This window comes from Theropithecus gelada, chromosome 4 (genome assembly GCF_003255815.1).
Source record: "Theropithecus gelada isolate Dixy chromosome 4, Tgel_1.0, whole genome shotgun sequence".
Classification (NCBI taxonomy): domain Eukaryota; kingdom Metazoa; phylum Chordata; class Mammalia; order Primates; family Cercopithecidae; genus Theropithecus; species Theropithecus gelada.
Window position 1 is genome coordinate 88,782,966 of NC_037671.1, and position 9,604 is coordinate 88,792,569.

The window sequence follows — 9,604 nt, forward strand, 5'->3', positions numbered from 1 at the left end:
GCCTCAGCCTCCGGAGTAGCTGGGACTACAGGCGCCCGCCACCTCGCCCGGCTAGTTTTTTTTTTTGTATTTTTAGTAGAGACAGGGTTTCACCGTGTTAGCCAGGATGGTCTCGATCTCCTGACCTCGTGATCCGCCCGTCTCGGCCTCCCAAAGTGCTGGGATTACAGGCTTGAGCCACCGCGCCCGGCCTCCTGCTTTCTTTTATTTACTCATTTATTTAATGTATTTTTCCTTTTTACCAGCTTCTACATCAAGAACACAAAGCTTGGCAGCGTGCACTGGCTCATGCCTGTAATCCCAGCACTTCGGGAGGCCAAGGCAGGATGATCGCTTGAACCCAGGAGTTCAAGACCAGCCTGGGCAACATAGTGGGAATCTGTCTTACAAAAAAAAAAAAAAAAAAAATTAGCCAGACGTGGTGGTGCCAGTGTGTGGTGGCACACTCCTGTGGTCCCAGCTACTCAGGAGGTTGAAGTGGGAGGATTGTTTGGGCTTGGGAAGTCAAGGCTCCAGTGAGCCATGATTGTGCCAGTGCACTCCAGCCTGGGAGAGAGTGTGAGACCCTGTCTCAGAAAAAAAAAAAAAGGAAAAAATGTGTACTGTTTATCAGCTTACAAAAGTTTCTTTCTAGGCTGGGCGCGGTGGCTCACGCCTGTAATGCCAGCACTTTGGGAGGCCAAGGCAGATGCGTCACTTGAGGTCAGGAGTTCGAGACCAGCCTGACCAACATGGTGAAACCCTGTCTCTACTAAAAATACAAAAATTAGCTGGGCATGGTGGCTCACACCTGTAATCCCAGCTCCTTGGGAGGCTGAGGCTGGAGAATCGCTTGAACCTGGGAGGCAGAGGTTGCAGTGAGCTGAAATTGTACCACTATACTCTAGCTTGGGTGACAGAGTGAGATTCCATATCAAAAAAAAAAAATTTCCTCCTTTATTTATTTTCTCCTTTATTAAGTGTGGTAAAATAAATCATCAAAAAAATTAAATCTTGCAGTTTCAGAATAAACTTAACTTTATTTTTATTTCATTTTTTCTTAAAACTCCTTGTCAACACAATAAACCCAACTTTAAAGTATTAATATATTATGTCCTTTTTAAATATATTGTTGGATTTAGTTTACTATACTAATGTTTGTTTAGGATATTCTGTTGTTTTTTTGTGTGTGAGATTGGCTTACGTTTTTTTCTTTCTTAATGTCTTGTAAGGTTTTGGTATCCAAGTTATTATGCTAACTTCATAAAATGAATTGGAATGTGTTCCCTCTTTTTAAATTCTTGAAAAGTTACGTGAGCATAAGCCCATTGCTGAGCTTCTCCTGTGAAATCTGTTTCTTGAACAGAAAATGTATACAATGCCATAATGGTGAATGAGTATTCCGTTTGGCTGTGCTTGTGGTGCTGACAAAAGCATTAAGGTCAGGGAGGTAAATCCGTGCTGAAGAATATGTCTCTCCTAATGAGAACAAATTACATTCCCCTCCATGGATAAGGTCAGTCTGATGTAAGAAACCTGCTAGTAGGTAGGTGGCTAGTCCATATTGGGACTTAACTTTGACTTTGTTCTTGACTTATTAAGCCCTCCACAATGGAGGCACCCAGGTCAGTTTTGGTGAGTCAAAGTCCATGTCGCTGAGCCCATCGCCTTCTTTCTCACCACCATGGTGATTTTGTATATGGGTCCATTGAGCAAGCACTGGATTTGCAAGGGAAAGACAAGACTGACATCCCCAGAATGTATTATGTTGTTCATCTCATTGAGATTCTCTTCTACAGTAGGTGTCTTTGGTGAACACTGACATAAAACACAAATGTCTTCGCATTTTGTCTCTAATCCTAGAAGCCCCTTCACGATACCTTTTTCTTAGACCTTGTCACATTTTGTTTTTTCCAAGTCTTAAACCATCCAGTCAAACCTTTAACCACTTCCCTTGAATATACATCTTATGTCTGGCCCTCTCCCACTCCAGTTGAAGAAGACAATCATACATGCTGCTCAAAGTTTTACCCCCCAAGAGAATTTCCCTTCATCATTGTCTCCTGGTTAGCGTTGTAACATTGCAGCAGTCTATTTCTGGCCTTTGCTGGTACATCAGTCAGAAACATCTGGAAAATAGGCCCAAATATTTTTTCTCCTCCTCAGTTAACTGGTCATAAGGAACTTCACCTGAGGCTCTAGGTGTTGACTGAGTGAGAAAAGAAGCAGGTACAGTATTGGGTATCAGAGGAGTCTGCTTATGTAACTAATACACCTTCCAGATCTGCTTCAGTCTGATGTTGTATATAACATTTACACTTATTGACGTATTGCTGCTGTGTGTGCCCAACCTTATGGTGGCATGGGTCAGATAATACCCACTTCATTCTGGATATCTCAGGTCACCTGGTCACTTTATGTACCATGGTCAGGCATTCAGTCTCTAACAGCGCATAGCTATGCTCCAGAACGCTGAAGCTCTGCACTGTGATTCTTTTATTGAGGCTTGCTAGAGCCTCCATGTGACATATTGTATTAGTCAGTTCTCATGCTGCTGATAAAGATATACCCAAGACTGGGTAATTTATAAAGAAAAAGAGGTTTAGTGGACTCACAGTTCCATATGACTGGGGAGGCCTCACAACCATGGTGGCAGGCAAGAGAGTTTGTGCAGGGGAACTCCCATTTATAACACCATTATATCTCATGAGACTTATTAAGTACCACGAGAACACTATGTGGGAAACCATCCCATGATTAAATTATCTCCACATGGCCCCACCCTTGACACCTGGGGATTATTACAATACAAGGTGAGATTTGTGTGGGGACACAGTCAAACCATATCACATATTTATTAGCTAAAGTTTCTTTGAGTTCATCGAATTTGCTGGGATTTTGCACACTCTTGCACTGCAGCCTGAACTTACTGCAGAGCTTTTTCTTTCTCTGTTTCTCAGTAAAACTCACAGCCTTACAGGTTACTCATTTAATGGACCAGAGTAGCATATCAAATGACCTCCATAATTCACAAAGGCTTATCAAACCTTGCACCTTTTTTTTTTTTTTTTGTATGGTGTTGGTGATAGTGGTAGTTGCAGTGCAAGGGATAGAAACTACTTTCACTTGGGGAGGACTGGATCTCTAGAAACTTTGCTGAAGTGGCAGGTCCCTTAATTTTTGTGGGGCTTGTATTCTACCCTGTGGCCTGCATTTGTCTTCTTACTAAAACATCTACGGTACTTTTCTCTTGCTCATCAGGTCTAATCAGCATTAGTTATCAATGTAGCAACCCAGTATGGTATTCCGGAGGATATCAAGATCATCTAGACCTCTGTGGTCTAGATTATGGCAGCGAACAGGAAAATTGATGTAGCCCTCAGGCAAGATGGTGAAAGATGTATTGTTGACCCTGCCAGATAAAAGCAAATTGTTGGAGGTTGGCAGCATACATTTTAACACTCGAGGGCCTTATAAAAATCAAGAAAGGAGCCATTCTCAGATGTCAGGCCTGCTCAGCTCATGGAAGCTTAGAATTAAAAAAAAAATACATATATATATATTTCATAAAAATATGTATTTCTATAAACAACATATAGAATTATTTGAGAGTTTTAAATTTATGAGAGTATTCCAATGTATGTATTGTTCTGTGATTTCCTTTATTCACTCAGATTTTTTTTTTTTTTCAAATGGAGTTTTGCTCTTGTTGCCCAGGCTAGAGTGTGTGCGATCTGGGCTCACTGCAACCTCCACCTCCCAGGTTCAACCAATTCTCCTGCCTCAACCTCCCAAGTAGCTGGGATTACAGACATGTGCCACCACGCCTGGCTAATTTTTTAAAATTTTTAGTAGAGATGGGGGTTCACCATATTGGTCAGGCTGGTCTTGAACTCCTGACCTCGGGTGATCCACCCGCCTCGGCCTCCCAAATTGCTGGGATTACAGGTGTGAGCTACTGTGCCCAGTCACTAAGAATGTTTTTGAAATTTATGTTAAGACAGTTCATTCACTTTGTTCTTTTTTAAGGCAAATGACTTCTGTTAATATTTGCAAATCGATACAGAGAAAAAGTATTTGCCATGTGAATGGCTGCATACTGTGTAACAAGACTAATTAGATTTCTTCCATTAAAGATACCACATCTGGAGCAGTAACTGCAATTGGAGTCAGTGCATGATTAAGGTGATAATTTTCTAAGATCTATTATTCTTTTTCTGTACAAAGGATGAGATAGGTAGTACCATGCTGCACCTTTAGTGTCTTTTTTTTTTGAGACAGGGTCTCACTCTGTTGCCCAGGCCCCAGGCTGGAGTGCAATGGTGTGACCTTGGCTCACTGCAACCTCTGCTTCCCAGGTTCAAGCAATTTTCGTGTCTCAGCCAACCCAAGTAGCTGGAATTATAGGCATGTGCCACCACACGTGGCTATGTTTTGTATTTTTAGTAGAGATGGGTTTCACCATGTTGCTCAGGCTCGTCTCGAACTCCTGGCCTCGAGTGATCCACCTGACTCAGCCTTCCAAAGTGCTGGCCCTTTGAAAGGGGCCACTGTGCTTGGCCCCTTTCAAGACTTTAATGGAGGCACTAATCTCTGCAATTGTCCTAAGGATGAAGTATTGTTTTTCTGTGGGGGAATTTAAATCTTCCATCCAACTCTTTCGTCTATTATGTCCTACCTCCTCTGTGTTAATTCCTCTCCTCTTCTTTAATTTCTTTTAGGTTGACTACTTTTAATTCAATTTTACCTCTCTTAACTTTATTGTTCTCTGAGAGATTACACATGCATCCTTTGCTTATCAATGTTTAATATTCTGACTCTGATAAATGCATTCAAGATATTACATCTGTTACTTTTCAGGTGACTTTTTACCTAATACTGTACAAATACAGTTATTAATACAGCATATGTTTTTACCTCTAGTTAATTCTGACAGATAATTCGTACTTTGGGCTGATGTGCCAGGCTAGTGAAAGTTTAATGTCACCTGTCTACCTTTCATTATCATCCTTTTTTAAAAACTAAATGACCAAAAATAGAATAGGCAGATGATAACGATGAACTATCAGTAATTTTAAGCACTTCTACATTTTATATGGAAAAGAGCAAGCTTAGAAATGTGCCTCAGAGCCGTGATCTGAAACCCTCATTGGATTCTAGTGATGCCCTTGCAGTCAACACCTCTAAGATGGCAAGAAGATTATATGCTTGAGATGTGATTAGTGAAAGATGCTGCACACTGAGAGTTTGGAGACCTGGTCTATCAGCATTGGGCAAGTCGTTTGACCTCTCTGGAATTCTCATTCTTTCTCTAAAAAATCAGACCTAGGTTTCTAAGGTTACTATTGGCTTCCGGATTCTCTATTTAAAAAGAAAAATACTTTCTTGAGTCGTTTGTTTTGACCTAATAGAGTATTGCTACAACAAGAATGGTGACACACACCTGTAGTCCCAGCTACTCAGGAGGCTGAGGTAAGAGGATCAATTGAGCCCAGGAGTTGGAGTCCAGCTTGGGCAACAGAGCAAGACCCTATCTTTAAAATAATAATAATAATAATAATAATAATAATAATAATAATAATAATGATGATGATAATAATAATAATAGAGTATTGGCACAGAAATGGACGGCATGCTGTGGTGGGGCAGGTGCAAGATGCCGCTGATGGTTCAGGTGCTTAATTTGCAGTAGGGGCTCGGCGCGGTGGCTCATGGCTGTAATCCCAGCATTTTGGGAGGCTGAGGAGGGCACATCACTTGAGGCCAGGAGTTCGAGAGCAGTCTGGCCAACATGGTGAAACCCCGTCTCTACTAAAAATACAAAAATTAGCCGGGCGTGGTGGCGCATGCTTGTAATCCCAGCTACTCAGGAGGCTGAGGCAGGATAATCGCTTGAACCCGGGAGGCAGAGGTTGCAGTGAGCGCCACTGCACCCCAGCCTGAGTGACAGAGGAAGACTCCACTTCATTAAAAAAACACACACACACACAATAAAATTTGCTGTAGGTGTGACCTCCTGCCCCGCACGGCCAGGAACTTAATCTTGAGGGCCAGCTTGTCGTCCTGTACGCTGCTCTAAACAGGCGGCCGTGGTGCCCATGCAAGTCGACAAGGATCCCCCGGAGGACCTGCAGAATGCACCCGACGTCAACTACGTGGTGGACTCCACCCTGGAACTGGAGCAGTGCGTTGGCGGCTGCAGCTGCCGGATGCGCATCGAGCCGCTGCAGTTTATTGCTGGCTGACTACTGCCCCTTGCTGAGGGCGGAGGCCCTGAAGATGGCACTCTCCTTCCTGCAGATAATCTTTAACGTGGACCTGTACGAAGAGGTCCACCGGAAGCTCTTAGAGGCCACCAGGAATCTGCGGAACTCACCTGACGCCATCCCTGAAAGTGGCGTGGAGCCCCTGCCCCTGGACACGGCCTGGGTGGAGGCCACTCAGAAGGAGGCCCTGCTGAAGCTGGAGAAGCCAGACGCAGACCTGAAGAACTACAAGGGCAACTCCACCAAGGAGCGCAGCAGGCGTGGCCACGATGATTCAGCAATGCCCTCAAGTGTCACTCACGGCCTGAGGCTACTGCAGCAGCGCCAAGCACACCATCAACATGTCCTCAATGTCTTCAAGGTCAGCGTCTACTTGCAACATTGGCCTTACGTGCTGAGCCGCGTCTGCAAGGCCGAGTCCATCCTGCAGATTGCCGAGCAGCGAGGACAGCGGGGCAACCAACCAGGCGCAGGCGGTCCTCACCGAACTCCCATGCGCTGCAGGCTTGGCCAAGCTGGCCGCGAGGAAGCACAAGAAGGCTGCCAAATGCTCCCTGCTGGCTTGGTTTGATCACTGTGACGTCCCCGAGCTGCTGTCCCCCAGCAACGAGGCCGTCTTTGGGGGCCTGTGCGCCTTGGCCACCTTCGACCGGCAGGAGCTGCAGCGCCACCTCATCTCCAGCAGCTCCTTCAAGTTGTTCTTGGAGCTGGAGCCGCAGGTTGGAGACATCGTCTTCAAATTCCACGAGTCCAAGTGTGCCTCGTGTCTGAAGATGCTGGACGATGTGGCCACCTTGAGTCTTGAGGCCAGAAGTTTGAGACCAGTTGGGACAACATGGCAAAATCCCGTCTCTACTAAAAAATACAAAAAGTAGCCGGTTGTGGTGGTGCCCACCTGTAATCCCAGCTACTCGGGAGGCCGAGGCAAAATTGCCTGAGCCTGGGAGGCAGAGGTTGCAGTCAGCCGAGATCGCGCCGCTGCACTCCAGCCTGGGACACAAAGCGAGACTCTGTCTCCAAAAAAACAAAAAAGGAGGAAATGTAGGACAACCTGCTCTCGGACATGTGTACCTCCCTCACCCCCACTCCCCCACCGCCCCACCGTCAGGACCCTGTACGCCTAGATTCGCAACTGCGCCCTCAACACACACAGGATGGCCACGCCCTCAGCCCCACGGTGGCAGCGCGAGAGGGTGAGCTGAGGCAGCAAATCCGGGAGGATGTGGATCAGCGCAAGCACCACCTTCGAGAAGTCTCTGCGAATCGCGGGAGTTTCAGCACAGCGCCCAGGGCCGGATGGTGAGGGTCGCTGTGCTGCGCAACCAGATCCGCGTGAAATCCCTCCCGGAGAAGGGAGCCGGGGGAGCGACTCCGGCCAACAGCCAGTCCCAAGGAACACCAGCTTCTGAGGGGCGGCCCTCAGCCTCCGGATGTCTGCACACCCTCCCGCCCCCACGGACCTGTTCACCTCGAGGCAGCTCGCGGCCCAGTGAAAGGCCTGGCTGCTGTGTGCCCTCGCATCCCCTGTGTCCTGTGCTGGGGCCTGGGAGGCAGGCGGCCGCTAGCCATCCTGGAAGGTGGGGCCTGTAGCGCTTGACCACGTGGGTGGCTGTACCTAGAGAGCAGGCTGTGCAGCGCTGAGGCGGCACCACCTCTCGGAAACCTCCTTTTCCAAGGAAGAGGAAGAGAAGGAGGGAGAGGGAGAGGGGGAGGGGAAGGGGGAAGAAAAGGAAGAGGAAGAGGAGGAGGAGGAGGAGGAGGAGGAGGAGGAGGAGGAGGAGGAGGAAGAAGAAGAAGAAGAAGAAGAGGAAGAAGAAGAAGAAGAAGAAGAAGAAGAAGAAGAAGAAGAAGAAGAAGAAGAAGAAGAAGAAGAAGAAGAAGAAGAAGAGGAGGAGGAGGAGAGGAGTTTTTTTTTTTTTCTTTAGAAGAAGAAGAAGAGGAGGAGAGGTTTATTTTTTTTTTCTTTTTCTTTTTTTCTTTTCTTTTTTTTTTGAGACGGAGTCTTGCTCTGTTGCCCAGGTTGGAGTGCAGTGTCCCGATCTGGGCTCACTGCAGCCTCCACCTCCTGGGCTCAAGTGATCCTTCCACCTCAGCCTCCCGAGTAGCTGGAACTACAGGTGCACACCACCATGCCCAGCTAATTTTGTATTGTTTTGTAGAGATGGGGTTTTGCAATGTTGTTCAGGCTAGTCCCAAAGTGCTGGGATTACAGGCATGAGCCACCAAGTGCTGGCCTTTTTCTTTTCTTTTCTTTCTTTTTCTTTTCTCTTTTTTTTTTTTGTTGGAGACAGAGTCTTGCTCTGTCACCAAGGCTGGAATGCGGTGGTGCAATCATAGCACTGCAGCCTCCTTGAACTCCTGGGTTAACGTTATCTTCCCTCCTCAGCCTCCTGAGTAGCTAAGACTACAGGCATGCACCACAATACCTTGTTAATTTTTTTTTTTTTTTTTGGTAACGACGGGGGTCTCACTATGTTACTCAGGCTGGTCTCCAACTCCTGGCCTCAAGCAATCCTTCTGCCTTGGCCTCCCAAAGTGCTGATATTATAGGCGTGAACCATCACACCCGACCCTAAAAATGTTTATTCTCTTTTTGAGATGTTTCTTCTTTCAGCATGTCATGATTTGCAATAAGACTTTAGGTTTGATTGCCACTCCATTATTATTTGTCCGCATTTATGAGGCCAGACTCACCCCAGGCACTTGTTTATGAAATCGGACATGACTCATTGATCTACGAGCATCGATTCCTAGAACAATCAACAGACTGAAAGAAATGCACCCAAACATAAATCACTGTATGCATTCACCAACGCAAAAGGAAAATTCTCATTTGTTTCACGTTTCGTTTCCAAATATGATATACCAGGAGAGGTCCCAGCTTGATATCAATTAGAAAAAAATACTGTAAGAAAATTGCAAAGCACCAGAGGACATTTTGAACCTTGGGGGAGGACTAGGTTAAACTCCATTGATCAAAATAACTGTGCTCATTCTGGATTAGGGCCCCACAGCCACCTGATCAGAGCCTTTATATCTGCAACCAGCAGCAATTTTTCCACTAATGAGCCACACACGGTGCAACTTTAAGGTTCTGCAAACCTAATCGTGATTTTTTTGTTCACCCATAAGGTAAGTAGTAAATATGTGGAGTTTCTTGTTTATGAGAAATATATAGAAAATCCTTGTGGAGATAGAAAGACAAGATCTGAAATAATATGCAGAAAAGGGCCATCAGCTTTTTACATAGGATATGCTCGATTTGTATTTGATAATAAAAGAAAATTCAGTAATAGTTCTAAAACCCACATTCATTTAATGGTAAAAAGTAGTTATTTTTAGAAAACGGACTAGTTGTC

General features: G+C 45.6%; 1 pseudogene; it reads left to right on the forward strand.

Moving 5' to 3' along the window:
• Positions 1–5,995: 5,995 nt before the first annotated feature.
• Positions 5,996–9,310, forward strand: LOC112622626 (annotated as a pseudogene).
• Positions 9,311–9,604: the final 294 nt, after the last annotated feature.